The sequence below is a fragment of the Pocillopora damicornis genome, chromosome 2 (assembly GCF_964200805.1).
Source record: "Pocillopora damicornis chromosome 2, jaPocDami1.2, whole genome shotgun sequence".
NCBI classification, from domain to species: Eukaryota; Metazoa; Cnidaria; class Anthozoa; order Scleractinia; family Pocilloporidae; genus Pocillopora; species Pocillopora damicornis.
The window spans coordinates 27,247,843-27,267,799 of record NC_142671.1 but is presented as its reverse complement, the minus strand read 5'-3'; the positions used below and the strand labels follow the sequence as shown (position 1 = coordinate 27,267,799).

The 19,957-nt window shown below is 39.3% G+C and overlaps 3 pseudogenes across 2 annotated transcripts in view; all 3 read right to left on the bottom strand.

Moving 5' to 3' along the window:
* Nucleotides 1–2,961, bottom strand: part of LOC149050568 (uncharacterized) — a 195,225-nt pseudogene extending 192,264 nt beyond the window's left edge. The window contains exons 1-3 of the transcript XR_016182692.1: nucleotides 2,830–2,961; nucleotides 2,419–2,633; nucleotides 1,564–2,103 (exon numbers count right to left, since the gene is read on the bottom strand). The product of XR_016182692.1 is annotated as an uncharacterized LOC149050568 (transcript). The remainder of the gene's footprint in view (nucleotides 1–1,563; nucleotides 2,104–2,418; nucleotides 2,634–2,829) is intronic.
* LOC149050567 (uncharacterized) lies at nucleotides 2,852–3,732 on the bottom strand (annotated as a pseudogene). Its single transcript, XR_016184205.1, has 2 exons — nucleotides 3,357–3,732; nucleotides 2,852–3,281 (listed from the first exon to the last, which is right to left on the bottom strand). The product of XR_016184205.1 is annotated as an uncharacterized LOC149050567 (transcript).
* Nucleotides 3,733–11,581: 7,849 nt separating this feature from the next.
* Nucleotides 11,582–12,947, bottom strand: LOC149050566 (uncharacterized; annotated as a pseudogene).
* Nucleotides 12,948–19,957: the final 7,010 nt, after the last annotated feature.

The window sequence follows — 19,957 nt, the reverse complement described above, 5'->3', positions numbered from 1 at the left end:
AAAAAAAAATTTCAGGAATGAGCAAATTCATGTCCATTTTATAACTTCATACAAAAAAATGACTGGAAATCATTTAGAGGAAAGAAACACCAAAACATAGATATATTCTGATTAAGCAAGAGACATGAACATAAAATTATTACAAGTGACTCCCTCAGAAATAAATGGGGTAATTTTCTAAGGAAACTGGTGCTGTATCAGTAGAGAAGTATAACAAAATAATTTGGTTTTATCAACTGAGTTAATTTTGTAGATTGGTCACAGTAAAGTGGTTTTAAAGCTAAGAAAGCCTTAGAACACCTTATGGTGGCCAATCTACATCATCGACTTGGTGGATTTAGAAAAATAAAAATCTATGAAAAAAGAAAACGTATTACTACACAATCAAAATTACCTGCTGAGAGTCTCCAGCCAAGTAAAACAATTCGTTTTAGGATGCCAACAGTTCAAGGTTGCATGGAAGCCTTCAAGGCAACATGTCTGGGCATCTGGTGAAAGTTTCTTCATGTCATTCAGTAACATTTTCTTGGTCAACAGCAATTTCAGTTTGTCAAATGCTTCAGTTCTTGTTAAAGGTAAATATGCAAGAAATTACATGATGGTCTAGTTTGTTGATAACAGTGGATTAAGTTAATTGTCTAAGGGGTATTGTAAACAAAAACAGAACTGGCAATGGCAAGTTGAAAAAGATATGCAGTATATTATTGATTTTCATACAAACTCTAATCCTCTTCCTGGGTTCAAGCTGTCCATGACAGCACTGTTTGTAAAGTGGATCTGGGTGGTTGTTGTGCTTGTTGCTGGCATGACAAAAATGAATTCCATTTGGCAAGGACGAGGGACTCAAACCCAGCCTTTGTTGAGGTTGCACACCAGTAGAGATGCTTTCTTATTCCCTTCATCCACTCTTTTATAATTTCACATCCTTTCTCTCTACTCAGAGCCAGCAACTTTTTCCCTAGTGATCTTGTCACATGCCATATATCAAACTACAATAATGTAGTGCTTGGTGTTGACACAGTTCTCTCTAATCCATTTTGCAATGCCTCTGTGCCTATCAGACACAAAAATACCAATTGGTAAACCAAGATGCTGCAAAAAAGAAAAACACCTCTTCGCTCCTTCCAGTTCAGTCTGTTGACTGCCTCCGGTTTCATTTGCCTGAGACAAACAAGAAAATAAAGGTTATCAAACCACCAGGAAATACCATACAAATCATTGGTTCTTGTAATTTTTATTATTATTACTATTATTATTATTAATATCATTATCATTTTGTCTATTATTGATCAGACCATTCCATTTCATTAAACCCATAATTTATATCATAATTATTTAGGTATATACAACACAGAAACCCAGAAACCAAAGAAATTAATTTCTTTCTGTCAATAAACCAAGAAAAGGTTTGAAAAATTACATTGTTGAGACACGTGTTTGTCTCTTCGCTTGAGGAGGTGAATAGTATCTGCAAGCCACTTCCAACTAGCCAATCAGCACACATGAAAAGCACTATTCACCTGAGTGGTATACACTAATAACCAGTATTCATACAAAACTTACCTGAACTTGTTCAAAGTGGACAACCTTCAAGGTTGTGGTACAAAACATTGTGTACACTCCATATTTGGCAGAGTGCCGCATGGAATCAAACCTGCCATCCCCTCTCCAAGCCACATTTTTTATCTTCTTTATACTCTCTGTCAGATTAGCCTGATATCTTTCCCAGTATAGAAGGACAGCAGGGAACAGGAAATACCTTTGATGTCAAAAAAGGTGTGCCCAGAATATCCACAGAGTCCCATATGGTGGAACACCAGCAAGACCTTGCTTATAGATGAACCAACCACCAAGACTCCAAAACTCAATAGGATATTACCAACAGGGTATTTTCCCAGAACAGTTGGTTGTGATTTCCAAGAGTACTCTTGGTGACATTGTGAACAAGTCTGAGTCACTTTGACCAGGGTTCCACACTGCCTCATTCTAGCTTTTGGATAATTTCCTTTGCAGTTGAAACAGAACATTGTAAACAGTTGCAACAGCATGCTGTAGAACATGGTGAACTTGGGTTCATCATACCCAGGAGTGTCAGAATCAACTCTGCAAATTTAAAGTGTGTCTTGGTCATTTGAATCATATGATACCCTATTATTTACTTTGATGCTTTATATCTACTATATTTCCTGGTTGCTTTGAAGATATTGAAAGTGACTGTGTGCAATTTGAGCAATTCTCCATTATTTTTCAAGTCTGGCTTGCAAGAGGATATGCCCATATGTTCCAGAGTAATCATAAAAACAGTCTTTAAAATGGAGCAGAAAACTATATTTTAGAAGTAAATGAATGCATTTCATTATTTAAGAAAAAGATTATGAATATAATAAAGCAAAGAAGGTTGTTACAAATAGTACCCACCTGATATCCTTCTCTAAATCTTCATCTGCTGGATCTTCTTCAGTCTCATCCTCTCCAGTGGAATCTGTGGAGCCCCTCTGCAAATTCCAATCTCCATCCGTTGTTTCTGTTTCTGTTTCTGTATCACTCCAAGCGCTTGACCAAACAAACAAATCCTCAGACCCACATTCCACCTCTATGACATTTTCCTCCTCAGTTTCTGTTTCAGTCACCTTCTGTTTAGTGCAAACCATCAAAGGGGATTCAAAAGTTGTTGTCTTCATGAATGAAAAATCCTTAAACACGTATGTTTGAGTAATTCACAGCATAATAATGTATTAATGTGTGTTGAATGTGGACAATGATTTTCTACATGATGCGAAGGTACAAGAGAATAAACAAAATAATAGGATGGTTTATTTCAGTACTCACACTTTTTAGCTCCCTTATCTCCTTTTTCTGTTCTTTTACTGCGGTCTTCAAGCGCCTAACTTGTTCTGCAAGGTTCTCACTTTTTATTTTTGCATGCAGTCTACACAAGAGCTGCCTTGCAGTGGAGTTAAAATTCAGAATGGAGTAACAGCGGAGAGAGGTGTTTCACTGATCAGCGTTGTACAGCTAATATTTGCGGATATTGAGGCAACTGGTGAAGTCAAATGGGTGGTACATGCCAGAAGAGGAGCAGCAATTGTAACGTTGGATGCAGGGGAAACTGTATTGATGGAGCTCTCATGAATGTCACTTGAATCGGAGCACGGATTTTTCTCAACTCTATCATCAACAACGTCGTGAAAATCTAACGAGTTAGAACTTGATGCTCTCGCCTCTTCGACTTTCCTCTTTTTCGCTTCCATCTCGTACTCTGTCGATACATCACGTCTCAACTATAGCCAAAATATAATAAATTCTGATCGATTACGTTTGACCTTGTCGAAAGATGACTGGAAATCACTGCTTACCTGACGCTTCTTGCGATCCGTTAATTCTTCCGAAACTTCTGACACAACTGCATGTATTGTGGGAATAGAGCCCTTGATGAGAACTTTATTCCGCTTCGCGTTCGCCATACCCTCCAGAGTAAATGCCAAGCTGTTTTCGTAACAACCTCTCTCGAAATGGACGGAACACAATGAGGCATGCTTTGAAATCGGCTCTTTGAAAATCTACTCGGTGGCGCTGCACAAATTTCAACCATTTCTCTCTCACAGCGCGATCCACGGTAAATTGGTGCATCGAGATGCCTCGCGTGTAGTTGGTGTTCGTACAGCTTTGATTGTTGGGCGCTCCGGCGACACAATAGCGTCCACCTTCCCTCACTAGCTTCTTTTCCGCCATGTCGTCAAGTGAGAGTATAACAACCTGACGTCACAGCCTCAGCTCATGTGACTTTTTGGCCGCGCGGTCGAGGAGACAAATTTCAGGCCGCGTTCGCGCGAAGTTCGAACGGAAAAAAAAATGCTTAAAACCATTTTTTGTCAAATTTTCACTCTGAAACCGTTTATCTTATAAATCTAAGTACCTAAAAACAGTAAAAAAATTTTCGTGTCATATACACTTTAACTTTCCAACCAAATTTGTACCGACGTGTTGCAATTGTCTAATAGATGTTATAATGGATACGTATTGAGGGTGAAACGGTTAAAAGAGATAAAAATAATAAAATGGTACTTAAAAATAACGGAGCAAGGCGTGGCACGTCCGTTCACCACTCCATTTAAGATTAATAATAATGATAATGACAATAATAATAATGATGATGAATCCAGATGCGCAAATTCCATCACATTTTCAAATGTGCATCACAGTTTAAGAGTTAATATTACAATCAACTAAAGCTATGAAGAAAAGGGAATATGAATGAAAGGTTACCACAAAGACTACATTATAATTAAAAGAGAAATTTGAACTACAGTTAATCGCTTTGATTAAAAATGTCCATTGAGCGATTTCGATTGTATTTGCACCCCCTATGTTCAGAGGAAGTGCATTCAAGAATTTAAAAAGAGCAGTAAAAATTATCCACCTATAGGTTAGCTTCAGAGTGAAAACAGGTATGAATTAAGAGGAATTTGTTTTTAGAAATTCTGAGATCATAATTAGGTAAGAGGGAGCCGAAAACTTTTAATTTAACGAATCATAAAAGTAGTTGGAAATATTTCAAACTCCATTCTGTTTCTTATCGGTAGCCAACGTAATTAAAAAAATAAGCGATGTTATATGGCAAATGTTGTTCCGTTATTATCGTTCAACATCCTCGAACGGGTGTCCCTTACGCAGTGTTTGATACTTTTCATAGCAAGAAATGCGTCCATATCAAATGATCGCAACTTCCTAAATGAAACAAGGCTAACTTTAAGGGTGGTCACGCTGTTTTCAGTTTGAATGGCATTTCTCTCTCACAGCGGGTGGTCAAGCTGTTTTCAGTTTGAATGGCAGTGTCAGATTATCCGAAAACAGGATGTCTGGCATACGTTGACCACTGATAAAGTTATCTGAGTTCCGCTTAATTATCACATCCATGGCCCAGTTCATGTGTTGATTCCGACACGCGTCGATTTAATGATATCAACTCCAATAAATCAAAGAAATGACAAGCCTCCGTGTGATTGTGATCATCAAAGCTCATGTCGAAATCACCAGTTAAGAAAAGAGGATCACGATAAAACTGATAATAGTCACAAGATTGGTTCTAAGATTACGGTCGACGATATATTATAGCCAGTGTAAGGCGTGAATTTCGAAGTTTTGATGGAGACCATTCGGAACATTCAAAAGACGTTCTTGAACGAAATTAGAGTTTGCGAAAAACCACCTTGCCGCATTCACAGGGAATCCTGTAAACTACACCATCTTCTTTAGCCGAGTCGACAGCGTCTTTTCGTCGTACTTACTGAGATCTTAGCGTAGTCTCCGACTTGAAAACAGCGCGTACGCCTTGTTGTTGTATGCAGCGGCGAAGCTGTTCGGATAGACCTTTAACATAAGGTAAAACCGCAGTGGCTTTGAACTCGTTGGTGGGTTCGGCACTGTTGTTTGGTTTTCCGATCTTGGTAAGTTTCTGCAAGAAAGAAAAAAGGATAACCATTAGAAACCAGTACAGATGACAGATGTTTTCCTTTTCCACGAAATGCAGATTTGTTCGCAATAGAGCGAGCATTCAGCGTGCACACAGTCAGATTAGTACGGCCGTTGTGTCTGATGAAGATCGGATACACAGTTAATCTGAGCAAGATTGGAATGGTTGTGATGGTTCCGTCGTCTACGTTTCAAAGTACAACTATTTGTTGTTAAAGTCGTGATAAGTGGACCAGCAACTAGTGTCGCCACTAGCTGCGGAGTGAAGGCGAGTGAGGTTAAAAGCGGAGTATGGTGTGTAAGATCTCCGACAAGTAAAGTCACTATGCCTTCTTATGGAAGATGAAATTTCAAGATATTGGGTCGAACTCAACGCTGACTGATAGCTTGTATGATGCATATCTACTCTATCCGAGATCTCCGTGCCTTCATCAATGTTTAGGACACGACATACACAGGAAACGAAATCATCCGGATAAAAAAGGGAGTGATTTAAACAACAGCGCAGAGCAAATAGAAAACGGAGACAAATTGAGCCGGTGATGCAATCACGACTACACGCCACTGCGCAAACTAATCTGTCTCTATATGTTGCATACACACATGCTCCTTTGCCACTGTGATTGGTAGCCGTTTCTCGATTCTCTGGTTCAGCCGTCTCCAAAGTTATAAAAAGATTGATTTCGCAGCCTTCGGTGAACGTTCACACATGCTTCTTTGCCACTGGGATTACTAGACTTTTCTCGATTCTCTGGTTCAGCTGTCTCCAGATTGAAAAAAAAAAACAATTAAATTTCGTAGTCTTAATCTGTGCTTCGGCGAGCATTTTCCTTTCCAGCCTCACACTGCTCTTTAATCAAGCTCAAAAGTTTTATAAATAACTTTCATATTCTCGATACATTAAGACCAAGAGTAATCCAGCCGATCACGCCCCAGGGAGATGTCGAGGAAATGGCGAGGGACTAATCAAATCTAATTGTCTCAGAGGGCCTGCTTCCTATAGGGGAGAAAATTCTAGTTTTAGGAGTAGACATTTTCGATAATCAGGCATGAGAACTTCAAGTTAAGGCTATTGTGCGCACGACTTCTGAAGAAGTTTAGCCGCATTAACGGCGTGTCAAGGTTCCCCGGCTGGGAAAGAGCAGTCAGATTGATAAATTATGTGAGAGGAACTTTCATGAAGAACAAGGTAAAAATAGTCACCACCACAGTAGCTGAACTACGAGAAACTGAAAAGCTTACCTTAAAAGAATAACAACAGACAACATTAAAGAAGTTAAGTCTAAGCCGTAAGGAATGGAATAATAAAATTGGATTGGATTCGATGATCAAGGATCGATGATCGATAGATGATCAAAGAACGGTGAGAGTTGGTGAGAGGCTTGAAAATTCCGCCTTATCATTCAGCGGTAGACATCCGATAGTCTTAACGTGGCGTTTTCAAATAACTTTTCATTTAAAAAAAAAACAGGGAAAAGCAATGAGCATGAACGAGATTCGTTCACATCTCGTGTCGAAAATTTCCGTTGTGATAATAAATATATTTTCGCACAATTGAGTTATCCAATCACATAGGGTAGAAGCGCCCTGAACACGATTTCGCGCGGGGCACTGTACGTTGACGGGGAGAGAAGAGAGCAGGGGAACAACTTCGCACTCTATGAGAATCAGGCTATTTAAGAGTTAAAATATTACAAGCAACTAAAGCTATGAAGAGAAGGGAACATAAATAAAAAGTTACTACAAAGACTAAATTGCGATCAAAAGAAAAGTTTGCACTACAATAAAACCGTATGATAGAAATGCACGTTTAGTTAACAACTGCGGCTAGTTACGTATACTGTTGCGTTGCGACATTGTGATTGACTTTTGGACTGATCATGCGTGTTTTTACTGCCTTCTCAAAACTATTGTTACATTGTGTGAGATAAATGAGGTAGAATGTTAAACTTTTACATTACTGTTTATTGTGTTTAATTTGCCCGTTCAGTGATAGATGGGAGATGCATAAATCTTTTCATGCAGCACCAGTATCAAACACATTATTGCAAATATATAAAACATGCGCGTGGCCTAAATCCATTGAGAGCCAGTGAAATCTTTTGAGTAAAACCATGGCTACTTAAACTGAAAAAAGGAGGCAGAAGGGTATCGTACAGAAGCTTTCAGACTGAAAATCATATGAGATGGAACTACATTAAGACGCTTTACGAAGAAACAGAGTCCACGTGAGGAGTCAGCTCGTAAAGGATTTAGCATCTAGGATGATCAACGTGATCATCAAGATTCTCTCAAGAAAAGTCTCGATCGTCTGTCGATCGACTGTCGCCCATCCTCTATCGTTGTTAAATTGATCGGTGGAAACCTCTAAGGATTTAAAATTCAGCTGCTGTAACTGACGAAGCCTTTCACTCGATGCATCGGAAAGGATCTCAGATAAGCTTTTAGTTGTTCACTCGAAAGGTAGACGATGGATTTCAGAGGCTTGCCGCTGTTTAATGCGATGACTGAAGATCACCATGATGAGGTAGCCGCGATGGACCACTTTATTTTTGTTTCCTTATCATCAGTTAACTCGGTTCCTTGAATTTTGCCACTGAACGTTTTTGGAAGAAAACGTGGATATCGAGAAAAACCATCTGTTCCTCATTGTAAAAAGCAAATCTAAACCAAACAAGCAAAAAAATTAAAAATGAATTTCCCATTTTCAATTTCCCTTTTCATTTTTCCATTCTCCATTCTCCATTTCTGCTTTTAGTAACATCCTTCTTTCAACCAGCGCTTGTTACATCTGAACTTTACTATCATTAAGGATAAGCCAACAAAGATTTTTTTTTAGTCTATAACTACCCGAGTTTTATCTAGGTTTTGAAATGAAGCTCAGCAAACAAAACTATATCTTTCTGACCACATAGTCAGACCGCGATGGACTATCAAGACTCTCTACGCAGACCGATTGTATGATATGAGTTTGTCTCAAGACAAGTCAAAAAAACTGGAACATCTCCTATGAGAGAAAAGTCAAACTACATGATCATTTATTACGTTACCGTTACAACCAATATTTCTTAGGAGACATTTCAAATCGATGAACCAGAACTAAGCTATATTCTATTGAGATATATTGTTGTACAGCCCTAGATTTTAAAAGAAACGACCATTAAGCGATACTACACACCAAAATGTCTAATAAGTTGTTCATTATCCAACTGCTTTTTCTGCCGAGTTTCTCTGCTAATTTTTTATAAGGCGGGAAAAGCAAAGCGGAAAGAGAAGCGTAGCGCGTACCGCCGTCCAGTTAAACAGGTTTTTTTTACTGTACAAAATAACCAACTGTACAATATCGTAGGATAATTGTGATTCACTTGTGCTCCATTCGCGCCATATTTGTACTCTACTTTGTGCAGTTGAATATAATTTTGAAATAAAGGGTTGTGTTCTACAGCTTAAAATGTTTGAATGAAAGACAACTCGGACGTTAAAGAGAGCACGCGTAGTTGATTTAATATTCTTTTTAACACTTCCCTAAATTTAAAATATCATTTCAACTCCACTCAATTAGAGGAAAATCGTCTTTCTCATGATTGAGAAATTGTTTCTTTTAGTAAGATTAGCAGGTGTTACCACCTCCACAAAATACCAAGTAAACAATATTATTCAGCAACAGCAACAGCTCAGTGCGGTTAAAGCCAAGTTAAATTTAATTTGGAGAGTCATTGAAGAAATATGAAATAGCCCCTATCACATCAAGATGAAGTCAAACACTTTTATTCATTAAGCAGGAAATAATCCTTTGTGTAATAGCTTACACTTTGTTGTTGTAATTGTTGATTACAGGGACTTGTCCAACAACCAATTAAAGAATCTATCTTCAAGAGTTTTTACCGGCATCAGCGTCTCCCAATATGCTTCTCTGCACCTGTAAGTAAGACTGTTAAACTTTGATTTTATAATTGTTTTAAGGGACCAAAAGTAGATCAAGGTCTACACCTTACCCAGGTAAGTGTCGGGATGAAATAAGAGAAAGAAAGAGTGCATGGATGCTGAACTGACTCCTCCCCAACCCATGAGGTGTTGCTTACAGGAATGACAGCAATATAGCCGGACATATGAGATAAAAACCATCAAGCGACGTAGATATAAGTCTGCAACATTAGAATCCATCAATTCTTTCTATCATAAAAAAAAGCTATTGTTTTTTGTTTTTTTTTTTATCGTGTATCCGGTTATGGCGAGGACCTCATGAACATTTACCAGTCATTGGGCGCGATTGTCCGGTTAAAAGGAAGTTTCGAAAGAAATAATGTCGTCTTCTGAGACAAACGTTTTGTAACCGTGGGCGTAAGTCATCAAACGGAATAAAGTACATAGTCACGTGTTCTTTGAACGAATAAAGTTCGGCTCTTTATAATTAATTGGTCAGCTCTGTGATATCTATCGTTTGATTTCCAGATTTATAACAGTTCATCAGTCTCTTTTGGTTGATTTTGATCCGTCTGTCATAATTCAGAGTCTTTTGATTTGTAAAGACAGCAACTCAGACTACTTCGCTTAGATCTTGAAAGTTCACATCAGCTTGGTATCATACTATTGATTCTACTGTTACCTTTGGCAAAATTGAAAATTTTTTCAGATATTTTTTTGACCTTAATTTAACTTGATCATGAAGAATGCGACTCATCACGTGACTCCAACTTTTGTTCCCCAATTATTGCCACAACATACACACGCACTATAATTTGTGGAAAGTGCGGCATCGCTGACGGAAACAATATGACTTCCTGAACGCCTTTAGTTGGACACCATGACTGGATGCTCAAGATAAATAGCCATTTAGGTAGTAAGATTGTCGCTCTCGGTGATGGAATGGAGAACAAATTTAGTGGGAGGTCGTAATTAAACCTAAAAAGAAATAATAATGATCCAAAGGTAGTCGATGCATCAGTGAAAACTTTTTAATTTAAAAAAACTTAAACTCATAAGTATTAGACCGTTCAAAGTAATTTTTTAAAGGGTTCAATAGAACTCGAGAGTCTTTCATTAGGCACCGTTTTCATCTAGTGCTTTGTGCGTAACGTTCAAACGGATACATGTCTCAGCTTTCTATTGCTTTGTTTTCCACAAAATAACTGAATTAGCTTTAATTTGTTATGTGCTCGACTTTACTCTTAGCCACAGCTTTTATAACCTCTGTGGATGACCAGTGTGATGTTTTTTTTTGTCACGCGTTCTTTTTTAGTATCAATTCAATCGGACTAAAACCTTGATCAATGAACTTCTTTGTGTGGTTTACCTTCTTTGACGTGATGTTATCTGGTGATATCTCTTAGCGGAATAGTTCAAGATTTGTCCAAAAAACCTGAGTACAAAAGTTTGATAGCGTAGAAAGTTCCGGTTAGAATTTAAGCGTCCCGCCGTCAGAGGTTTCGCTGTTCACGATGTTGAACGACAATATGCCTACGTGGTATTCAAGAGGTAAAAAGGAGACATCGCGGAGAACTGGAAATAAAGTGCTAAGTGTTATTTTAAAGTCATATCACCCTTGATATGGGAAATCTATCATGAAAAAATTGCGCTCGCTCTATGTTAAAAAACCATTTGACACCCTAGCCTACGTACAGTACCCTCCCTCCAAGGCGGAACGGAAGCGAGGGAACGTCTACGGAAACCTGACACGGACTAATCGTGTTCCGTGTCGCCACTCTAATTTATGCAAAATAATGTCATTTGATAATATTTGTTTGTGAAGTGGCACGTGTTAGCAAGAAGGTTATCGCGATAAACAACAAAACTGAAGTGAATTCATTTTCCATTTTTCGGGTAAATTTGCAATTCAGCGACCGATTTCAAATATATGCTTTGCTTTTAGGATATAGGAAAAGATTATGAGGGATTTTTTTGTGTGTAGTAAGAAGAGGACGATGTTCGATTAGCACCGCGCTTACGACAGTCTGCGCGGTTTCTGCTTGCATTTGTAAACAATGTCACGGTCGACGAAAAAAGTTGGATCATTTGATGCAGATTTCTTTACGAGATAATTATGCTTAAAGCGTGAAGAAAGAGCGACTCTTTTCTCAGTCGAAAGAATCGCTGCAAGAAACAACTAGCTTTAATTTATGTGACTAAACGTCCGGCAGCCGAACGGTAAGCCGTATATTCTAGGCGGCTGTTTGTGTCGGGGTCTTATCTTGTTGTAAACGGCCTCTGGTAGATATCCGCTTCCCTTCAAGGTAAGCAGCTTTTCGGACAACTTGCAGGTCTGACGGATCTTTTTCGAGGAGCTGGTATGGTCCGTTCTCAATATGCGTAGACATCCTAGTTCGGTAGGTGTCGGTATACGCTAACGCGCCCTTTGTCCGCTGGGAGAACCATGATGGACTCGTCTTCTCTCAGGCTTTTAAGTGCATCTCGCATCTCCTTCGTGATGTTAGGCTCTTGTTGTTCCGCCTGTTGAAGGATACCGTTAACAGCTCCTCTGACAGTATCTGCTTGTTCTGCGTCGAGTTGTCTTACGGCTGCTTCGACCATGGCGATGATCTCTATGGCAGGAGTATTCGCAGGAGTTACGGCGAAGTTCAGTCCTTTCTTCAGTAGGGCTCTCTCGGCATCGCTAAGGGACCTAGAAGATAAATTAACCACCCAGTTAGCTTTGTTAACATACAGTGTGTCAACCGGTGACACAGTCGCCTGTTTTTCTCAAATGAGTTTTTCAAACTTCTGCTTATGTCTGTCTTTGGTGGTGTTGAAGACCCGTTTGGTGTTGGTCTTAATCTGCTCTAGTAGCCTGTTGGCGTCGTTTGTCGAGAGAGCGGATGTTATGCTCTGTGCTGTGGATTCTGTATCCTCCTTTGCATCTCCCTTGGCCTACTGTGTCAGTCTGATCCTTTCCCTTAGGAATCTCATGGATGCGAGTTCAGCGACTCTGCGTGCGCCTTTGGTGGGAACTGGCACATAATAACAACATTCTAAGGCCACTAACTCGATCTAACGGCAATATGACTCAAGATCATCCCTCTATCGACTTGAACTTTTGCTTACTCAATGCACAATCCTTGAATAACAAAGCCGGCGAGTTTACCGATCTTGTTTCTGAATACAAACCAGATGTGGTTGCTCTAACAGAAACATGGTTTTATCCGATGGAGTCAGCCTCGTGAACACTCTGCACGCCTGTTGGCTACAAACTTCTAGACTATCCACGAACTAGTCGAACAGGGGAAGGGACTGGAGTACTGTTCAGGGAAAACCTAACTGTGAAAAAAGGAGCTACCGCTGAACTGCGATCATTTGAGTACTCTGAGTGGGATATTAAGTCTGAAACCGACCGGATCCACCTTATTATCGTCTACAGAACACCTGACACACATCCCGGCCGTCACCACAATTGTCTTCTTCCAAGAGTTCTCAGCATTTCTCGAACCTGCAGTTCTTTGCTCAAGCCATCTGTTAATTACTGGGGACTTTAACATACACATGGACGAGGAAGCTGACACTGATGCAGTTAGACCGCGCGAAATACTCGAGAGTACTGGTCTAAAGTAGCATGTTACCGCTCCCACTCACATCAGCGGGCACACCCTTGATCTTATTATTACAAGATTGTCTGACCAGCTTGATATTTGCAGCCCATGGACCGTTTATCTATTTTCTGACCACATGCCAGTCTATTCCAAACTCCAAGTGTGCAAACCTGCCCTTAAAAGATCGGATATAAATTTCAGGAAAATTAGGTCTATCAATAAGAAGCTCCTACGGAACGAGATTTCTGATACCGATCTCTGTAAAAACCTGCTTTCATACAACCTCGATAGTCTGGTCAATGCCTATAACAACACATTCAAATCAGTCCTTGACCACTATGCACCAGCTATCACTAAGACCGTAGTTAAAAGACCAACTGTTCCTTGGTTCAATGATGGAGTAAAGTCTACAAAAAAGGAAAAGAGGCGCGCGGAGAGGAAATGCAAACAAGGCAAGGCAAGGAACAAGGCTCCATAGTGATCTGTTAGATTTTAAGGCCAAGAAAAACCTGGCTACCTATGTTATTAAAAGAGCACGATCTGACTACTACACCAACTTTATACAGGCAAACTGCAGCGACTCGCGCAAGCTCTTCTGGTCTGCAAAAACGCTCTTTGACCAGGAGGTGGACCTGAATTTTACGGGTTACCACGACGACACAAAATTAGCTAACGATATCGGCAAGTTTTTCGTACAGAAAATTGAGCGCATTCGAACCAAGCTCGACACAGCTGCTACTACAGACTCGAGTCCATCGTTTGAGCCACCACATTCAAACTCAGCTCAGCTAGCCTCCTTCAAAATCCTGAGTCAGAAGGACGTTAAGAGTTTAATTGGGAAATCGAGCAAGAAGACCTGTCACCTTGACCCTATGCCTACTCCCCTGGTAGTTGAGTGTCTTGACGCCCCCCTACCAGTGATCTTTAGGATGATTAACCTTTCTCTACAATGCGGAACCCTCCCTGATGACTGGAAGCTTGCTGATGTTAAACCGAGATTGAAGAAGACTGGCGCCCAGGCATTGTTTTCCAATCTGCGACCCATAAGCAATCTATCATTTGCTTCAAAACTTACCGAGCGAGCTGTGTTTGCCCAAACACATGATTACCTCATTACAAACAAGCTCTACCCTAAAGCACAATCTGCGTACTGTGAATTCCACAGTACAGAAACTGCTCTGCTACGAGTGAAAAATGACATCTTACTTAACATGAACCAACAACTTGTCACTTTGCTTATACTTCTCTACCTCAGTGCGGCTTTTGATACTGTGGACCACACAATTCTACTCAATCGCCATTACGGGGCATGTGTACTACTGGTTTGAGTCCTATCTTCACAACAGATCCCAGTCCGTCTCCATCAATTGTGGAACATCGAATAAATTCCAAACAAAATGCAGTGTACCTCAGGGTTCCTGTCTTGGCCCTCTACTGTTCGTCCTATACTCAAGCAAACTGTTTAAGATCATCGAACGTCACCTACCAGATGTGCACACCTACGCCGACGAAACGCAATTGTATATATCCTTCAATGCCGATTCTAGAGCTGAGCAGTCGGCCGCTTTATCGGCTATGCAAAACTGCATTGCGGACATTAGAAAATGGATGCTTCAAGACAGACTAAGGCTAAACGACTATAAAACGGAATTTATTATCATCGGAAAAAGACAACAACTTGCCAAAGTCAACATAGACTCCATGCAGGTAGGTGAAAGTAGCATCACCCCAGCCAGCAGAGTCAAGAACCTTGGCTGCTGGTTCGATGGACAACTTAAGATGGATACTCATATAAATAGCATCTGTAAAACTGCACTTTTTCACTTATACAACATCAGAAGGATAAGAAAATCTCTTAACTTTGAATGTACAAAGATTCTAGTAAATGCTTTTGTAACTAGCCGTTTGGACTTCTGTAACAGCCTGCTATATGGGTTGCCTAACAACCAACTAAATAAACTACAGAGAATCCAAAATGCGGCCGCTCTTAGGCCAACCCTAGCCAGTCAGAATTGACGAAAGAATCGGCAAAAGGGGCCAACCAATAAAAAGTCATTATATATTTTCTTGCAAAAGAGTGACGTCACGGAACACCCGCACTCTACTACTCGTAATTCCTACAACCCGGCAATGAGACCAGTGATGGGAAGTAAGAGTCTCGAATAGAGATTTAAAAATTGTGCTTGGCTTTAATTCAGGAAAGGAGATAAACTTGTTAACAGTCTATAAAGAACTTTTTTCGATGTTGCCAACTGTCATGCGTCCTGTGGATAAGCCATTTGTCTGGGTGACTCTCACTGTGGCGTAGTGTCAATAATAATAAGTAGCGGCACCGGTAAACATCGGTTAAAAATTGCGTCAAGATCAGAATTCTATTGTATCACTCTCTCACTCTCTAATCTCGACAACTTATGAGGCTTCGCCTCCTATAGGAGGCAGTAGGGGATCAGAAGCACATTCGTTGCGAGACCACCAGGAGGCAATAGCTGATAAACCGCTCAGGAACGGTTTAATGCAAGCGCTTCAACAGCGGTGATGAAGGCCTGAAGACAACCGCTTGGAAACAGTTTGATAAACAGTCTAAGGTAACCGCTTGAAGACATCACGAGAGCTTTTGAATACAACCGCTACAACACCTCTGGTGAATGCTCGACGTTAGTTGCCACAAAACCGCTCATAATGCCGTGAAAACGGTCTATACAATGAGTATGGAAGCGATCCTCGAAGTAATGAACAACTCTTAAGCAGTTTAGTGAAAGTAAGGCCTGAAAAAAAAAATTCAGGCCTGCACGGGATTTTAACCCGTGACCTCTGCGATATCGGTGCAGCGCTCTACCAACTGAGCTAACAAGTCAACTTGGAGCTGGTTATTATGTTGGTTCCAAATAAAACCCGTGAAGTGATAAATAAATGACAGTAAGTATATGAAAATTATATATGTGAACTGCGGATAAAAAAATGAATTTGGAAGCGATCCTCGCAGTTGTCACGGGAAAATTTTCTGATTTTCCCGTGTGTGTTATTCGGAACATATTTATTCGTAAACTTTCACATTTAACCATTTCAAGTCCTTTCATTTTAATAAATCAAAAAAATGTATAAAAACCACAGTAGCTTTTGAATAGATTTTTGTTGTGACTCGCTTTCATCATATACACCTGCTTGTCGGCACTTTTGTTATTTATTACATGGTTTTTTTAGGTAAATATAGGTGTTAATGGTCTTCCTGGAAAAATTGGTTTTCACTGTAGTTGGCAGCTGAGTTTATACTCGTAACTTTAAATTCTTTTCATACGATAGTTTCCACACCAACTTTGCATAGATAAGCAGAAACTTTTAATTGCTTTTTCGTTTTTATTTCCTAAGCTGTTCTGCTGTAATCAAGATAGGTATTATTTTCTATACTATAGCTGTGAATTCGCACCTAAGTTTCCTACTGTAATGGTCTAGAGTTTATTGCATCCGTCTTCTTAATTTCGAAATTCTTTCCGTCGTAGAAACAGATGGAATATTTGAGCAGTTTTCGTTTAACTTCAAAGAGACCTTTTTCCGCTCTTTTTGTGTCCATATTCAAATATTGCGATTTGTGTAACAGTAGCACCTCACACCAGTTAGTTCTTAAGCAAGTACCTTGTACAGCTTTGATGATTACAAACTTGAGTACGATAGAGGTCATGTCGCTTGTTGGCCTGACCTTAGAATAAAACTACTGTGGACCCAAAATGCTGTCTCTTTCTTGACGTCCGTTCAAGCTGACTCGAAGCAGATCTCCGTGTGCCAGGAAATCGTGGCGAGTGGTCTCTACCGAGCTATTTTCCCCCGTTTGTACGTTTTTTCCGAAAATTCCAGTGTAGCGAGCGAAAACCTATCGTCACACAGTAATAAACGCTACTTTGGCAGAGGTGAAAATAGGGCCTGAATAAAATTCAGGCCTGTACGGGATTTGAACCTTGTTTTTACTACTGCTAAATTTTTTCGGGCCTTATTTTCAACTGCTGGTTAAATAGTGTACATTACTACGAGGATCGCTTCCATATTCATTTCGTTATCCGCTGTGTACATATGTGATTTTGAAAGTGGAAATGTGATCATCGCAGTAAATTTTCCAATTTAAGCAATTGGAAAGAAGAAGCCTTAAAAAAATCAGGGCTTCAACGGGATTCGAACCCGTGACCTCCGCGATACCGGTGCGATGCTCTACCAACTGAGCTATGAAGCCACACATTGGGAGCGAGGTCAATTTATTGAGTTCATATCTTCCCGTGCAGTGAAATGATGTGGAGTTTATATGAAATAATTCATATTTGTACTGCGGTTGTAGATGAATTTCCAATTTCTTAAATTGCTCCAATTGCTTAAATTGGAAAATTTACTGCGATGATCACATTTCCACTTTCATCTACAACCGCAGTACAAATATGAATTTTTTCATATAAACTCCACATCATTTCACTGCACGGGAAGATATGAACTCAATAAATTGACCTCGCTCCCAATGTGTGGCTTCATAGCTCAGTTGGTAGAGCATCGCACCGGTATCGCGGAGGTCACGGGTTCGAATCCCGTTGAAGCCCTGATTTTTTTCAGGCTTCTTCTTTCCAATTGCTTAAATTGGAAAATTTACTGCGATGATCACATTTCCACTTTCATCTACAACCGCAGTACAAATATGAATTATTTCATATAAACTCCACATATGTGATTTTCATATACTTACAGTCATTTAGTCTCTACAATACTACTGAGGACCACATACAGACAACCAGCGCTGAAAACGCCCAGTATAACCGCTAGTCTTGAATGGATGTCACTCAATAGAAAATTAGTGCTCGTGACTCAAATGAAAATTCAGCTAATATTTCTGAAGTTAATAGTTCTGAAAGAATTTGGTCAACTATGGAGCCAAACACCCAATAGCTCGAGCCACAGCTTTCTAACCGTCTATAACTGCTCAATAAGATCACATAAAGCCTCATGTTTCACAAAGTTTGTATAACAGCTAACGGTAACGAAATAGTTTTTCCGCCGTATCGTTATTCTTTACTCAGTAGAAAAAATTTAGCCCAAGGGTTCCTTAAAGTAACTGTTGAAATGTGTGTCCAGAGGAGTTGAAAGGATACATCTTCTAAGATGATTTAAAATATTTCGTTGAGTTTATCAATAAGCAAGTTCAATTCAATTTAATAAAGGAAGCTGAATAAACAATGAATCGATCATGATCCCGAGCGACGTTGATCCTTATGAGACATTTCAAATCGGTAAACAGCTTCAGATGTTTGAATGTTGGACCATGCAGGGGTCAGAGGATAGCACATAAAGTTTATTTTAACAATCTGTTCATTGCTTCTTCAAATTTTGGATTAGATTTCCATTCCAGCCAAGTAATTTAAATATTATGTGTCTCATGGTTTGAAATTATTACCTCTACTCGGATGTGCAGAAAGTATCAACCTGAGAAAATGCTCAATAAACAATGCTACTCGAAGAATGGAATATTGGTAAGGTCAGGTTAATTTTTTTAGCGAGATATATCCGATAACGTTAAAAGTAGTTGCACATTATTTAAATGGTACACAGAGTTTTTTTAATTATATACTTTGTCATACGCTATGCAGATATTCTTTTTAATCTGGATTATAATTCATATACATAACTACGGACTGACCCAACATTATTCTTTAACACGAGGTTGTTTTAAAGGAAGAGCCATCGTGACTTATTTTCGGTCGCTTCGAACACTTGCTTTTTTTGCAAAATACGTGGATCAGCACGTTGTATCAAGGTTTCTTTCAAACTAATAGAAAGTTTTTGCAAAATGCCGCGTACTAACGATTCCAATCGACAGAACATGTCCTTAGTGGAACTTTTTATCGAAATTTTAAAATCGAAAAACTGTCCGAATCAGCTGTTGTGATATATTAATTTTAAAACGAAGCGCGAAACCATCTTTTTACAGTGTCAGCCACTGTTACATCGACAGCTCAACTCCAGTTCGTTCATCAGCGTGTTTGAATATTTCCCCATTTCCCAAATTTTCAAATGCGCATCACAGTTTAAGAGTTAAAATATTACAATCAACTAAAGCTATGAAGAGAAGGGAATATGAATGAAAGGTTATCACAAAGACAACATCATAATTAAGAGAAATAAACTACAATAAAACGCCCTGATTAAAAATATCTATAAAAATGCGATTTCTATTGTATTTGCACTCCCTTTATTCAGAGGAACTGCATTCAAGAATTTTATCAAAACAAGTTCACTTAGGCTAGCTTCAGACTGAAAACAGCTATGACTAAGAACGGGTCTGTCATTGGAAATTCTGAGATCATAATTTGGTAACAAGGAGCTAAAAAATTTCTAGTTTAACGAATCATAAATTAAAGTAATTAGAAGTATTTTAAACTCCATTCTTTTTCTTATCGGAAGCCAATGTAATTAAAAACCAATCCCGAGCATTCTTTATCCGCTGCAGCTTAGGTATAAAAAAAACTGCTGATATATTCAGAAAGCTGTTGCAATAGCTCATTCGGGTTGTAATGAACGCACCAATGAGGACCTCTGTTGACTGTTAATTGTTGTGAGAAATGAAAAGCTACATATATTTGTGACATGTGTTGGCATAGACAGCCTGGAATCACATCAGACGCAGAGATTTTACTGCTAGCGATGAGCACAGGTTTGATGTTCGAGTCAACAACAAGAGCACTGACAGGTATCCAATTTCCCCTTTTGTGGTGTCCTAATAATGAGGTATTCGGTCTCGTTGTTGTTCAGTTTAGGATAATCGTTCAACATCCATGAATGGATGTGCCTTACGCAGTGTTCGATACTTTTTATCGTAAGAAATGCGTTCATATCAAGTGATCGCAGCTTTCTAAACGCGTTTCATGAAACACGGTTAACTTTACGGGTGGTCGAGTTGTTTTCAGTTTGAATAGCACTGTCAGATTAACCGAAAACAG